This window comes from Toxotes jaculatrix, chromosome 3 (assembly GCF_017976425.1).
Source record: "Toxotes jaculatrix isolate fToxJac2 chromosome 3, fToxJac2.pri, whole genome shotgun sequence".
In the NCBI taxonomy this organism is placed as follows: Eukaryota; Metazoa; Chordata; class Actinopteri; family Toxotidae; genus Toxotes; species Toxotes jaculatrix.
In genome coordinates this window covers 3,980,689-3,997,241 of record NC_054396.1, presented here as the reverse complement: position 1 = coordinate 3,997,241, position 16,553 = coordinate 3,980,689, and the positions used below count along the sequence as shown (strand labels likewise).

Below are 16,553 nucleotides of genomic sequence, written 5' to 3'. Positions count from 1 at the left end.
ATCCCATCAGTCCGATATTTGCCAATGGGTAGGTGAGTGTGTGTGTGTGTGTGTGTGTGTGTGTGTGTGTGTGTGTGTGTGTGTGTGTGTGTGTGTGTGTGTGTGTGTGGGAGAAGCAAGCCAATGACAAATGAGGATAAATAACAGAGGGGGAGGGAGCACAATGTGCCTGCTCATGACCCAGAGAGATAAACAGAAAGTGAGAGTTGGCCAGGCAGGTAGGACGAGAGGGTGTGGCAACGGAAGGAGCATTTAGTGTGCAGCACCGGCCAATCCCACACTCTTATTGGCTGTTGAGCCTCTGACAGACACTCTCGTCCCTCCCCCCCCCCGGCTGCCTGCCGAAAGTGTATGTATGTATGTGTGTGTGTGTGTGAGGGAGCCGGCAGACTGAAGCGAGCCACAGAGGCAGGCTCTAACTCCAACCCAATGAGCTCGCAGCTCTCACACTCACACACTCTCCTCACACACACACACACACTCTCCTCAGAGCCGGCTCTCGCTCTCGCTTCAACCCTGGGACACAGAAGAAGAAGAAGAAGAGGAGAGAGAGAGGCAGCAAGTGGCAGAGAGGGAGAGTGAGGGTGAGGGAGTAAGAGAGGAGAGAGGGAGAGAGAGAGGCAGAGGGAGACTGGCGGGGTGTAAGGGAGAACACCATGGCTTCAGATCCGGGGCTGACTGCGATGCTGCTATGGACTATATCACTACAGGCTCTGGGCACGGCAGGAACTAACAGCAACGAAGGTAAGACAGTGTGTATGTGTGTGTGTGCTCATTTGAATAGACAGAGTTAAATAATGCATCTTCTCTGACAGCGGGGATCAACTTCATACATGTGGAGCCTCTGGAAAAAACACACACACATCAGCAAATGTAAACACACAGTCACAGACAGTGGGTTTGTGTGTGTCATAACCTGAAGCATGAGATCAAAGTTTGCTCTGCGCAGTAACTCTAGGAAATCTGGCTGATGTCAATTTGTGTGTGTGTGTGTGTGTGTGTGTGTGTGTGCTTGTGTGTGAACTTGTCTTGACATTGCTCATATTTGCCCGAGTTGCGTGTCAGCTGCAGTGACAGCGCATGTGTCTGCTGTAGGGTTAGGCAGTGACGTTAAAGTGTGTGTGTGAGGTGAACATCTTCACGGATTTCACTTGTGTATTTCCTTTTGAGCTTCTTAAATGATGCGTGTGTGTGTGTGAGTGCATGTGTGTTTCTGTATATGTGCGCACACTGCACACTTTGCTCCCTTAAGCCCAGACTGGGTTTGTTTACTTCCATCCTCCTGTCCTTCATCTTTCCACCACGAGACGGAAAACTGTTGTTGTCACTTGTTCAACTAATGCCACACACACACACCACGAAGTCCCCCGGTGCTTTTCAATATGTGTGTATGTCTGCTTTTGTGTGTGTGTGTGTGTGTGCGTGACAGGGTCCTTGACATAGGTCTGGTCTCAGGAGACTGAGTGACAGCAGCAATTCGACTGTAAGGGCCTTCTTCACCCCTGACGGCAACATTCAGCTTACCACCGCGGGGAAAAAAAGCAGCAGAAGAAGAAGAGGAAAAGATAGTGGAAAAAAGAGAGAGAGATCAGTGCTTTGGTTCAGGTGGGATCACCTCAGCAGTGGAGAGGTGAGAGCAGCCACTTGTCCTGTATTAAGCTCTGAAAAGTCAGGATGGGATAGTCGGGCTGCCTCAGGTCAGACAGAGCAGGAAGTGTGGACCGCCATGGAGGCAGACAGAGACAGAGACAGACAGGCAGACAGACGGTTTGTCCAGTTGAGCTGTCCTCGTGTGTGTTGCCTCAGTGACCACCACGGTTATAACCCACCATTAAAGGCCTGTGCTATTTACACGCCAGATTTTACTCCCTTGTCCTCCCCACTGCTCCTGTTTGGACCGTAATTTCGCTCATTGACTTCCATGTGAAGTGTCATCATCTTTCCCTCTCTTGTGTCTTTGCTATTCAAATTCATTCAGCTTCTCCTGTGATGATTGTTGCCCTTTACTGATGAACGTTTGAGTGTGATTAGATGAATAAGGTGATAGACATTTTTGTCCTGTCACCTACTGTCTGCTCACGGAATAAAAGAAATTATTTTATGTTCCACTTTGAATAAGCACACCTGACTCAGTCTGAATCCAGGTGCAAAATGAAGTATGAAAAGTCTTTTTATTTTTTTTGAAAAGTCATTTTTCGTGAGTCCGTCTGAATATATACAACTGAGGAGGAGTCGCTCTCTTATGAGTTACACACAGATTGCTCCTAAAACTCGATTGCTACAACACAATGTTATCCTCTACGCAAATGTTATGTAATGCAGATTTTGATCATGTACTACAATTAAAGATAAGTTAGGTAAATATGCATTTCTTTTTCAAGACCATGCACATTTTTAACTCTTAAGAAGCCACTTTTTCTACATTTTTGCCTTCATTTGAATAGTTGACGGTGCAGAGATAAACTGTGGGGAGAGAGACAAAGGGACATGGGACATTAGTAACAAAGGTCCCCAGCTAGAACCAAAAAAGGGACGTTGCGGTCGTTTCTTAAGCCCCCTCCCTTCTTTTTCTTAAATGTGATAATTTTGGCCCTAAATAGTTTCTGATAAGATAAAGGAGACAGAATGTTTTCAGGGTTGGAAATCCGCTTAAAATAGCATTTAGACATGTGACACTAAAATTAATTTCTCTGAGAATGTTTCTGTGACTACTACCACTGATGACAAAACGATTATTGTGGAAATATAGAATATTATCACAAATGATTCTGTGAACCCATTTGTGTGGGTCACATATTCTTATAATATACAGCAACAGAAATATAGTTACATACAGTGTTGGAAAGTAGTGAGTAGAGATGAAAAAACTCATATAATAGTGGGTTCTATTCCAGCGCTTCAATTAATGTGAATGAATTTGTTGGTTTGCATTCATGCCAGCTCACCTCATAAAGACGTTCTCGCTCCATAAAGACAGTCATTCAGAGAGTTGTGAATGTAACTTCCCCCAAAATTAGATTTTGCTCTTGTCCCTCACACTAATTAATTTAAATAAACACAAGAGAAACAAATCAATATTTCAAGATCCTGCAATAGCCACAGTTTTCAGTCTAGTGTGAAAGCGATTAGGGGCAAAATTGTGATTAAGCCCGATGAAAATAGTTGATGTCTAAAAGATAACTGAACCGCGTTCAAAAGACGACGGGACGGAAAATTTAATTTCTCTTCTTTGCTTTGGTTTGGCAGCAGTCAGACTCGAGGGCAATTACAAATATTACATGTACATGGATGAGATAACCTTTGGAATGAATGAAGAGCTGGAAATTAAATTGGTGGAAGAACAGGTAACTTTTCACACAACCACACAGAGCACACTTGACAACACACACACACACACACATAATGCTTAAGAGCACTCACACAGGACTGACACTGTGACTGGTTCTTGTTCGTGTATTGGACGTACGACCAGCAGCCATGACCAGCCATTTTGTTTTTGTTCATTGCTCGTGCTTGCTGTCTTATTCATCTTGTGCAGATACATACAAATGGCCAGAGGTAATTCTCTAAGGGTGACTATACACAACTCCACCACTACTCACTGACAACGGTGAGGTTCTGAATCATGTGAATCTTTGAACCTTTTCGCATCATAACTTAAGTGTCCTTCAAAACGCTGTCATTTATTTATTTATTTATTTGTGTTGGAGCGCTGCTTGTGTGTGTGTTTACATATATGTCTGTGTGTGTATGTATGATGAGGAGGGTTAGAGCAGGAGGAACAAAGAGACGAAGGGAAAGCTTGTCTTGATATGTTGACGTCTTATAACGTTTTTGTGTATTTCTTCAGTTTGAGACCTGAATCTCACAGTGAATCCTGAGAGACGCGGTAATTATTGTAGGATCAAATTGCTGCTGGCTTTTTTTTTTTCTATTCAGAAACAGAAAAGAGAAGGAGCTGGATTCAGTAACAGACCAGCAGTTATTGCAGAGGAGGAAGGTAAAGCCTCCTCAGCTCAGCTTACCCACATTTTTCTTCTGCATGGACGGAGTTTAGCACCTTATCTGTTGATGTAAAGCTTTGCTTTCTTCATGTAAATTCGTAGCAGAAATCATGGGAAGTGCTTCAGTATCAGCGGTAAAGTTGAAATTATTAAATTGCAAAATATATTCTTTTACTGGGAAATGCAGCCCGTTGCTGACCTGTGAAAATGTCTCAAAAACTTTTCATGAGTTAATAAAAACAGTGTTGTTTAAATTGTTTATGACTACGAGAATTATCTTAATTCATAAAGTAGCATTTAATCCTTCAGTTTATCTAAAAATGTTTTAAAAATCTATTAATTTGGAGATACATGGTTTTCACTAGAGAGCGATGATAGTATCTATTGTCATTCTATCAATTTTCATATTACTCTTCAGTGTGAACTATTGAAAAATGCTTTCAGTAAAAATGCTTAAAAAATAATATATGAATATATGATTCTTCAAAAAGCTAATGTGGGAGCTTTTAATGGCGTAGCAGAATAAACAACGTGTTTTAACATCCTATTTATTTGTCAGTATGTGAGATACATACAGGCCGACGTGTGTGAATTTATATCTATATTATTATTATTATTATTATTATTATTATTATTATTATTATTATTGGCTGCATTAAAGACCCACAGTGTTCAAAATTCAATTAATAAATAAGACATTTTGCAAAACTAATTTATATGGGTAAGTATATATTCCATGAAAATACTAGATTTTTAAGTATTATCGGCTTACAATGAAATGAGATGAAATATTATTTTCGGTCATTTTTATTTCATTCCATTGTTTTTTTTTGTGTTTGTTTTTATTCTGGAGTCCATTTTTATTTTACAACAGCTTTTTTTCCCATTTCACCATGCCACCGACCATTTGTCACAAAATCTTTGCCAGTCAAGACAAACAGTGTAAAGCCAGTAATGTGATTGGCTGTAGGAAGGAATTTTTCCTTCCTTAGGTATTTTTCCTTTGTTAGGTCTCTATGTAGTATTTGGGCCATGTTCATTGCTTATTTCTAGTATAGCTGATAGTGTCCAGCTACCTAATCGCCATTGGCAGTTGCCATAGTGACCGAGGTCAGGCACAGACCCTCCGAGATAGGACAAGACAAAGCCTCTGGTGAATCGCCATCATCCCATAAGCATAATGCCCTTCTGGGTCATGTTTAACGCATCTTTTCTCCAAGAAAGACGTAAGTGTTTTAGTTACACACAATGTGACAGAGGTAAACATCAGTTAATATTTACCTTGCTTTTGCATCAGTTATGGTGTTACTTCCTGCCTTTGTATTTTCCCACCTTTGTGATTGTCTGTCCTGCCCTGATGTGGTTCACCTGTTCCCCTTTACCTCTGCCTCCCTTGTATATTTAAGTCTCCGTGTTCCCTTCTCTCATTGTCAGTTGGTCTGTGTTCGTTCCTTCTCATGTCTGTGGGTTTGACTGCTTCATTGTTTGTTTGTTGAGGAGTTCCTTAGTTTCTATCACGTTTATGTTTCTGAGTTTTCTTCCTGACTGCCTGGACTGTAGCCTTTTAGCCAGGTGGCTAGTTTTCTGTTATTAAAATATCTTCACTGAATCTGCCTGCATGTGTGTTTCTGACCTCTGCCACAGTGTGATGTGGTTCTATGGAGAATAAACCTATTTGGACGTGTAGAAAATATGACACAGTATCAGGGTAAATATGGTCAAACAGGAGGGAATCCTTCAGAATAGAGTGACATTACACTGTGTTTACCTGTACTGCTCAACCCTTGATGCATCAAGCATCAGTTAATGTTTCCAGTTAAGACATCTGATTCCTGAACCTTCCATTAGCTTGCAAGATTTCCGTCACAGCCAGTCACATAACTTTGAAAAAAGACTTTGAATTAAAAACTGCTGCAATGAAACACAAATGACCTGCAACAGAAGTGTATATTTTATTGGATAATTTGAAAAATTTCATTCGTGATTGTTTATTTCTTTTTTTTTTTCTTTTTTTTTTGAACCCATTGGGTCTCCATAGGAAGCATTTTCCTGCAGTACTATAGCAAAACTGAGAGACTCATATTTCTCATTTTGCTTCAGAACAAAGAATCAATGAACACACTCGAACCAGAAAAAGAAACTTTCTTCGTGCAAAGTCTGGGGAAGCTATAAACTCTACACATCACAGCAGCAGTGCAAAGTCCTTCAAACAGGAGCATTTGGTGCAGAAATAATATTTTCAAGGAAACGATTCTGGGGGAAAACACTGAATCTCTGTTACTTTTGAGGATGAAAAATGGCCATATTAAAGTTATTGGCACAAAATGGCGATCATTCGTATTTGATTAGCCCTCAGAAAAAAATCACATAGGCCAATCACACAAAGAGAGCAACAAATGAAAACCAATCTTGCTGTATTTCCATCAGCTCCCACATTTGTTGTGTGTGTGTGTGTCTATGTGTGTGTGAATCATTTTCCTGTATGGAGGTGGTGGTTTCCCTGAGCAGCTCCTCCTGTCTGCGGGAACTGTCCCTGATTCAACTCCTGCGCACTGTTTCATACCGTCCAGCGAGGATAGAGAGCGTTCGTTCGGCTTGTTGTTACTACTGAAGAACATGAAAAGACCCATGCAGAGAGCAGGACTTGCTGCTAATGAGCAAACTGTAGGTGGATGATTATTACCACATACCTCTGCTGCAGGAGGACCAACAGGAGAAAGGCAGACAGAGGGAGGGAACGATTACTAACAGTAAAGATTTTTTTCTTTATTTTATATTTTTTTAAAAGATTTAAGCACATCATTTTGAAGCTACAAAATTGCAGGGAAAACAGGAAATGAAGAGGGAGAATTTGAAAGGAGCCAGACTGCTGGGACCTGCAGTTTTTCTCTTTGTGCAATAAAAGGCAAAGACAAATTTTTTTTCTGTGAAAAAAAAAAAAAAAGAGACGGTGAGGTTTTTGATTTTGATCACTGTTATGGTTTGCTCAGATGCTGCTGTTTGTATTGATCTCTCCTCAGTCAATAGAGTACCTGCTGCATGTTTAGTAACATCACATGAGAGAAAATGCAGAATGAGAATTTTTCATAATTAATAGCTTCGAGGGGGAAACCTTTCTGCCACAGATTACAGAGAAAAACATTTAAGCTGTTGTGCTAAGTGCTAAAGTAGCTACAGTGTGGGTTGCTCAAGGACACTTAAGCAGGTTTGCTGACAAGGGAAGATGTGTCTCATATTTCAGCTCTTAACGCCTTTTATTGACTCGTGGAGCTGCTTGTTTCCACCTCCTCACCGGACGGAGCAGCCAAACTCTATCCTGAAGTTTCACGCATCAAAAACAGATCACCGGCCTCATCTATCAGTCTGTCAGTGTGTTTCTTTCACACGCTTCTTTTGTTTGTTTTGCTCAATCACTTTCAGCTGTCAGTTCCAGTCAATTACAGATAGAAGAGCATTAGTAGATGAGTTAGGATCTAGGAAAAGCCTGTGAGGTTTTGTGCTCCGCACCAGCAAGGCTCTGTTTTAATTATTCAAGATTTCACCTGATCTTTTGAATGTGAGTTATATTAATTGTAGCAACAGCAAATGGCTGAGATCTACTTCTCTGTATCACTTTAAAAACATTATTTCAAACCAGTCATGTCAGTAATCGTTAACAGTGATAGCAGTGTCTTGTGTTGTCTTGATGGGGGAAAGCCTGCGTGTGCGGTGTTGTGGGAGCGCATTAAAAAAACAGAGAGGGCACGAACCTTTCTCTCCCTGTCTATTGGTTTGTCTTAACACAGGTTGCTGTCGGCTGACCGGCTGCTCCCCCTTTTCCCCCAAAGGCACCGGTCTTTATTGAGACATCAGCCTTGTTAGCCAGCTGTCGACAGGAATATAGGAGCTACCAGATCAATACAGCTGGGTCTGCCAGTCCTCCTGATCAGCGGCCAGAAGCAGGCGAGGCCTCACAAAGCATGGGCCTCTCTTGAGCCATTTGCTCCCATTAGCAGGACCTGATGCTGGGCTGGCCACAGTTCAGCAGCCCCTGGGCCGCCTCTGCTATGCTCTGAGACTGCAGCCGTATCGGGTAATTTATGTTTCTGCGCTCTGCTAGAATGTGGGGTAAGAAGATCCCTCACTGAAATGGCAGAGGGTAAAGCAAAGGAGTGAGAGACAGGGAGAGAAGGTTGTAGGCGACGCTTGACAGCTCTGTAATGGGCTGGTGTTGTGGTTGTGTTAGCACATCCCTCCTGGAGAGAGATCTCTATGATGTTCCCTTCATGGGGACTGATGAATGACGGAGATCTGGCTCTGCAGCAATGGCCTCCTCTCCTCTCTTATAGGCAGAGGAACACAGCGTGTGTCAGAAACAAAAGAGAGGCTGTGTGATAGAAGGATACACAAGCAAAGAGAGAGAAAGAGAGGGAGCAAAGGAGAGAAACAAGGAGGGTGTGAGACGGTCACGGCGAGAGAACAAAGTGAGATGAAGAGAGGGAAAGAGGGGGAGGCTGCTGTCTCAAATGTGTCTCTTCAACTTCCATCGGTGGGTGTCTTTATCAACACCAGCGGAGAGCGTCTAGCTGATAATTTGCCGCTCTCAATTCCCTTCAATCCATTAAAGGATTTAAATGTTCATTAAGTTTAATAGAAGCCCAGTGAAGGTCTAATATGCTCTGATAAACGCTGGCAAACCTGCCAACCTGTTCCAATTGCTGCAGCAACAAAGAGCCGTCCAGCTAATAAGGTCAAACTCAAAGTTTGTGCTCGGCTCACTTTGTGAAGAGTGTTTCCTCTGAGTCACAGCAGCTCAAACAGCGACAAGCGAAGAGCGTGGTGTGTGAGTTCATCTCTAAACTAAATGACAAAATAGGTTACTTGTCTTTACCTTCCACGGTGATTTATACAAGATTTTTCTGCTGACGCCCCTATCGGCAGGACTGCGCTGTCTGCAGTGCTAAAATCCTGCATTTTAGTAAAATACCCAGCTGCAATTCTGCTTGAAGAGAATTTTTTTTAATGTATAAATGCTGAAATTCCTTTTTTTTAGTATTATTATTTCTGCCCACAAGACGGCTGGGAGCTTAATTTAGGTAATATTTCCATTTTTGGCTGCAAGCAAATATCCACTGAGAGATAACTTTGAAGCCAGACAGTAATTTTTAAAAGAACTGATTTTATGGCTCTTCCCTACTTGTGTGATTGTCACACTGAATTAAGGTAAAACATCTTAGTAATTTTTTAATTAGAACTGGAAGTAAACAGTCTCTGCGGTCACCATAAAACACGTTGGTTGCTTCCTGTTTGCTAACGACAATTTTGGGGAAATGAAGAGAGCTTCACATTCAGTATGCTATTATCTTATGATTGGCCCCTTTTTATCAACAGTTATATCGTCTCACTGTAATAACAGTCTCACAAATTGGTCATATAAAAGAAAAGCCCTATAAATGACCTGAAACTACTGAGTATTCAGCCTGAACTGCAGAGAGAATAACATTTTAAAAAAAAAATCTGAGCTTGATTCATGCTGCATGCACGCAGCCTGGCCACCTCCATGAAAATTCTTTGCTCCTTCACTGCTGCTCACTCATTTGTTTTGTTGGCCTCACAGGCTTCTAACTAAGAGGTTAAGAGGTTCAGAGGTTCTCCCCCTGCTCTGAGAGAGGATCCGCTTGTCAGGTAAACCTGGCTTCTGGTGAGGACAGTCTGGAATTCATTCAGTTTGCAGGAGTTCAGATTCCCCCTCCGATCGTGGCAGGTAAGCTGGGATGCTCACGTATGATGTAGTGAGCCCCAAACCGACTGTGATGCAGGCTGATGGATCTCTCCCACAGCCTGTTTCCATAAGGAAATAATGCATTTTACACCCAGTAATCTATCCATATATCACAGGCCTGATGTAATTAATATGTGGCGAGGGAGGGGGGTGTGGGGCAGATAACTCATCTCTCATCTGATGAAAATCCAGACACACATGCATACACAATCCAAACAGATGCTAACGGGCACACATATATGTATACATGTGCTCGCTCACACACACACACACACACTCCACCTAAGTGAGTTATCTCTGTGGCTCTGATATTAATGCCTGGTATATGTGAAGCATTAGTCTAAAGGGAATGGAAGCGTTTATAATGTCTAACTTATACACACAGAGAGGGCAGAAGGAGAAAAGGAGGAGAAGAGGAGAAATAATCAAATGAAGGGTATTTTGGGAAAAGGTTTGTAAAAGTCTATTTCAATGTCTTGCATCAGCGCTTAGCCTGTAAGTTACCTCCTGCTGAAGTAACCGCAGCATTTAGTGTTAGAAACACCCTCTCCTTGTTTGGAGGACAGGACTGTTTGCGTGGTAAATGAAGCCTAAAAAGAACCTTTGCCCGTCCTGACCTCCTGACTTTTACAGTGTATAATCGCCATTTTACCACAAATTCATCATTACCTCAAGACACATTCAGAGCACAGGCCAAGACATGAAAAGTATTTCTAGATCCTTTGGTGATATAATGTCTTACAGTTAAAATACCTAACAAAGGTTAGAAAAAGTTGGCTGAACTGTAATTTTGCATTTACAGCACAATCTCCCAGACTGCCAAGCCACAGCTGTGAGTCATTTATTTTATTTATTTATTACTACTTCTATAAATGTGCTTGATTTTACCTTTTTCCTATTTTCTTTAAACACCACAAATTCTGTGTTCTACCTCTGTGTGAAAAATTCAAGCTAATCAGAGAAGTCTTATACATGTGAGGTGCATTAAAAGTACAGAGAGCAAATTTAAAGATAAACAAATTCACGTCTGATTCTGGAAAGCTGCCCAATTTTTTGTTTTTAATTTATTTTTTTACAGTTGAAAAAACTAATACAGAATAAATAAATATCATGCGGACAGCAAAAGTTAAGCCCAGAAAAAGAGGAAGAAGACTAAATTCTTACAGACAAGATGAAGATCTTACAGACATCTGTTCCAGTGATGTTTAATGGAATGATTTAGAGCCAGAGCGGGGAGTCCAAAAAGCTCCTTTTCTCTGTCATCTTCTGTCTTCTGTTCATACTCAGCCCTTTTAAATGCATGAAGCTTAATTCATTCATCCACACACACTTGAACTAGATTAACAACAAAGCTTGTGTATCCCTGAGAGGCTCCGGAGCTGAGACAGTGTTGGTGACTCTCGCTTGTGATGACAGAAGAGGAAAAGCTCGAGTTAGCTCATCACTGCAACTTTCCATGCTCCGGCGCATCATCCTGTGGGGAAAACAAACACATTAATACCATAATACAGCAGCATGTCATCACATTAAGTGTTAGAATTTATGCTTTGATACTGAGTCATAGCCCTCACTTCCTCCTGCTGATGTTTCCATCTTCAGACTATTTTAGTGGCCGCTAATAACATTGAGAGTTGGTGCGTCGTGATGCGGTGTCACTGCATGGACAGCTGGTGGCTGCGTGGCGGTGCTCACTCAGGCGTACAGCATCAGGACTTTACCCTGACTGAGCTACACACACACACAGAGAGGAACATGTAGGCAAAAAGTCAGACATAAGCATGTGAACACTTAAAAGAGTGCATCAAGACTGTTGGTGATGTGAGAACTTAGTCATTAATCACAGTCATCATCTGTTATCCCCTGGGGATAACTGGCTCTGTGCTTCATGCTAGCATTTTATGTTATCTTATGGAGAGTTAGCTAAATATCTAATTAATCCTGGTCTAAAAAATATTAAATGTAGGATGGAATAGGTCCACTGCATGGAGTCGCTAAGTTGGTGGTGATGGACAGATTACCTCAGTACAGGATCAGACCTAAAGCAGGTCAAAATCAGTATCCTGGTGTTCTGGGCTCGACAGAAAACACTGTGCTAACTCAGGGGAATTACTGCACAAATAGTCTATAATAGCCCACATAAAGTAATCTGTAAGTAACTGTATTTGTAGTAGTAGCAGATGTTTCACGGCCACTCCACTGTCTTCAGATTGGGAAACCACTGCTTTAAGCAACCTAATGAGTGTACCACGCATAATTTATGTGCTACTGGAGGTTTTTTCACGAAATAGAGTCATGACCGCGTATGGCACAGTACAGTATGTGTCCCACTTTATCATGTTATGCAGCTTTGGATATTGCAGACTCTTTTCTCTCTTTAAGCACGCACACTCCAGAGCAGAAACAGTGATGTGACCATGGCACGTTAGACACACTGACTGACAGTAATTATCACCATTCATCATTAACCGTAAGCCAGGGATGATAAGAGCTCTTTATGTAAAATGTCAGCTCACTGAAATGATGAAAATGATTAAAGGGCATCAGTGTGAAATAGAGACATACATGCTGCACAAGCGCTGAAACAAGCTGACAGCGCGGAGGCCTGCGGGTGGTGCGGGAAGTGGGAAAATAAATAAAGAATAGAAGTCGTTTTATTTATTAAAGAGGAAGGCAGAGTGAGAACTGGGCTGGTATAGAAACATCACAAAAAAATCTCTGGGCTGCTCGTTGAGTCCGTATCGATAAAATATCACTGTCGTCTTGACTCAACTATTCTCTCAGCTCTATCTGGCTCACTCTCAGTTCGGCTCAGCTAACCTCTGTGTGAACTCTCTCTGCTATAAATCGATAAGTTGAGGCATACTTTCTTAGTTTTTGCACCAGCAGACCATGCTAAGAGTCAGGGGCTCTGCTCTGTTCAGCAGGTGTTGCAGACAGCGTCAACCCAGATCTCTGTGGACTCTATCGGCTGCAGATATCACACTGTCATCTGCTTTTAGACTCTCCTGTCTCTGCTCTTCTTGTTTTCGACTCCCATCTTCTTTCTCACTCCCCCCCTCTCTTTCTTTCCTCACCTCTCCTCTTTACCTGCTCTATAAATAGCTCCGAATGCCTCTTCTCCACTACGTCTATACCCCTCTGGATGTTTTCCCTGGGGAAACCAGGCAGGCCTGGGCAGCGGTATGGCCTGCTATTCACTCCTGTCCCCTGGGAAAGGATGAGCCTCGCTGGCCCTGAGCATCTTCCACCCTCCATCATGCAGCAAACACGATGCCTTGCAGGGATATACAAAGCAGGGTCCCATGCCCCAGCCCAGGAGCACCTGCTAAAATAAGATATGAGGGATTGTGCTGGGGTGCGCTGGCCAGCATAGACCGAATCATCTCATCACCACTCCGGCAAAGGAGCAGACACTCCACTGCCCACTCTCTCTGACCTAATCTTGTGATTTTTGGGAGAGGGGTAAACTGGGGCGGGTGTTTTTATTTTTTTATTTTTTGTTTATTTTTTTTATTTATTTATTTGTAGAAAAAGCGCTGTCTCTAGTGCATTTTGTGCTGATATTATAGAAAAGTTGCGCAGTGCACAGTTCCCTGCTTCATTTCCATAACAATTTTGGATTCTCTGGCGGTGATGATGATGTGTGCTGTTGTGTCCCCAGTGTAAAAATACCTGTAGGTTACAGGAAGAGCAGATCCGTGTATGCATGCAAAGGATGAACCATTTTTGGATGTCTGCGTATTTTGTTCAGCCGTTTGCAGCTTCAGTGACGAGTCTTTGAAGTGAGAAGATTTCATGTCGTGGCTGCTTGTCAGTCAATAAATGGCATGTCCACTAATACTTTTTGCTAAAAAAAATGTCCATTGTTCATGTTTCCTAATTAAAGCATTGGTTAATTTTATACAAGGACAAACTGATGATAAAATTCTCTCCCCGTTAGTTGGACATTGGTACATCAGTAACATATTAGAATTCGGGGCTGTGCTTGTTGTCTCCTGTGACATTGATCTGGCAAAATCAACAAATCAAAAATGCATGAGACAGGTAACGATTTCATCAAAAAAGTATCAGGCATGTGACAGAGTCCTATTACTCGGGGATAATGCTAGAAACAGTTTAGTACACCTAACAAATCAAGTCTTCAGCCCCTTCGGCTCTCTGTGTGCTGGTGTCCTCAGGGGCCCTGCTGTGCTGCATGGTACCCAGTTACGTCCTGTAGAGTCAGTTTGTCTGTTTACCCATATTTTTATTTGTTAAATCTCAAAGACTTGATTTCTTAGTATTGAACTCTTTTTTTTTCCCAAGAATTGTCCTAAAGCAACTGGACGCTGTAACACTCATCGCTCTTTGACAAAACAGTGGCTCGTGCGTTTTGTATTTGTTCATTTTCAGACTTTCAGTCAGTCAGTCACAGTGAAGTCTTTCATCACCGAATGTGTTTTATAGACTGTTTTGAAGAATGTGCGTGTTCATTTTTTCACATTTGCCTGAGAATGAACATCTGTGGTTCAAACGAGTCCGGTCATGTCCTCAACGTGACAGCACTGTTTGGATAATATTCCCTGTTTTTGGTTTGACTGCTTATCAAAACCTGTGATGGTGGAAATACTCAGATCATTTACTTTAGTAACAAGTACCAATACAGAAATGTGAACATGCCCCTTTACAAGGAAAGGCCTTGCATTATAGTACTATAAGTCTTATCAGCAAAATGTACTTAAAGTATCCAAAGTAAAAATACTGGTTACATAGAAAAATGTCCCCTGTGACGAGCTTTAACTACTTTATATACGGTTAGATTCTTTAGTCCAGCAGTTCCCAACCTAGGGGTCAGGCCTTTCCTTCAGGGCACAAGCTCAATCTTGGGGGAACGGAGATGATTTATGGGAGAGGAAAGACGAAAAAAGAAAGTTCTGCTCCATGAATTTGTATTTATATTCTGGGGCTTTTCTCCAGTATTTGCTTTTTTGTTACAATAATGGATGATTTTTACATCTTTAAGCTTTGAGAATAACTTAAATGAAAAAAACACAGAGGGGAAATGTCTCTGTAGGTAAACTGCTAACAAGTCGCAGACTTCTGAAACAAATGCCCCAACCACACACTGTTTTTTTTAGGGGGTCACAAAAACATCTGGGGCAACACTTTTGGATTATTTGCTTTCTGGTTGAGAGTCACATGACAAAACCCATTTTGCTGTTTTGCTGGGGGTTATGAGCTAATGCGTGGGTGAATTTTGTTACTTTTGGACAGAGTCAGACAAGCTGTTCCCAGTTTTTATGCTGATCTGTTCTAACCTCATACTTAACAGACAGTTATGAGAGTGTCAATCTTCTACTCTAACTCGCCACCAGAAAACAAATAAGTAGAATTCACAAAATGTCAGACTGTTCCTTTAACAATGTACTGTATTGATCATTCATGAGCTTGATTGTTTTTAACATATTTTTTCTAACCTGTAAAGTAACTAGTAACTACAATTGTCAGATAAATGTTGTACAGTATTTCCACCTAAAAATAAGCAGAGGAATGATGTAGCATAATGAAATAATCAAGTACAAGCACACGAAAATAGTACTGAGGTACAGAACCTTGTTCAAAACATTTTCTCAACTGAAAGGCAGTGGAATGAAAATTAGGCTGAGCTTTTATTCTGCAGTGATGTAGAATAAAAAATAAATATATAAATAAAAAAACATGGTGATTGCAAAAAAAAAATGGAATAGTATGCCAGTGGGTTTGTTCTGGTCTCTCATTTTCCTTTTTTTTTTTTTTTGGAAAGTTTCCATTTCATCACATTTTTTTTCTAACATAGGACACTTATTGCTCTTACCTTTACGTTAATTATCATATCAATAATCATATCATCACTTTCTATGATATCAAACCTTTAATGCAAACAGAAAGATCACCATACCTAAACATACATGGCTTCCCCCCAGATATGCTCTGTGTTTGTGTGTGTGTGCCTCTGGCTGGTTACTGTTGTTTGCAGTTGTTGGATCTGTTTACCACTTTAAACCTCTAAAATCTCATTCCCTGCATACAAACAGAGAAGGGTTCAGAAGGAGAAGATGAAAAGTGGAAAACAAAGTGTTTTTTGGAGGGAAACGTCTGCATCAGAGTGTCATTATAAGTCTCTCAGCAGTCTTCTCCCTCCATCCGTCTGTGCTGCTTTCTCTGCACCAAGGACAAAATGCTTACACCACAATGGAGACGTGGGGAGAAAAGAAGGGCCTCTAGGGAGGAAAAACTTCAGGGAGAGTTTGGAGAAAGATGAGACGAGGAGGAGGAGGAGGAGGGAAGAAGGTGAGTGTAGGTGTAGAGGTAATGAGATGAAGCTTTAATGATCCCTGTGGGGAAAATAGGCCACTGCTGCAACAAATAATAAGAGGATACTGCAAGAAAGAAAGAAAGAAAAAAATGAAAGAAAGAGTGTCACAGCAAAGATGAAAAGATGCTACCACATAAGTGTGACAACAGTCACCAAACTACAACTTTAGCGCCTCATTTTAAATTAGACGTTTGGAAGTAGATGTATGTATGTATGGAAAGGCTGACGACATCAGACGTTTCAGAAAGTGTCCAAAAAGGATATGTGGTGAGACAAAGTCCACACAGGGACGAGGTCAGGGTGGATGGAAGGGTCAGCAAAACATCAGACTTTAACACAGGAGACCGCTGCTGGTTTCTGGTTTAAAACCAACTGTTTTTGGCTGAACCACAACAGCAGGGCCAGCCCTCTAAACACAACTGACTGACTGACTGACTGATCGAGTGACAAAGTT

General features: G+C 41.5%; 1 protein-coding gene across 1 annotated transcript in view; it reads left to right on the top strand.

The window, feature by feature from the left end:
• Positions 1-689: 689 nt before the first annotated feature.
• Positions 690-16,553, top strand: part of epha8 (eph receptor A8) — a 100,067-nt gene continuing 84,203 nt past the window's right edge. The window contains exon 1 of the mRNA XM_041033426.1: positions 690-744. The gene's annotated coding sequence lies outside the window, so the exon portion shown is untranslated. The remainder of the gene's footprint in view (positions 745-16,553) is intronic.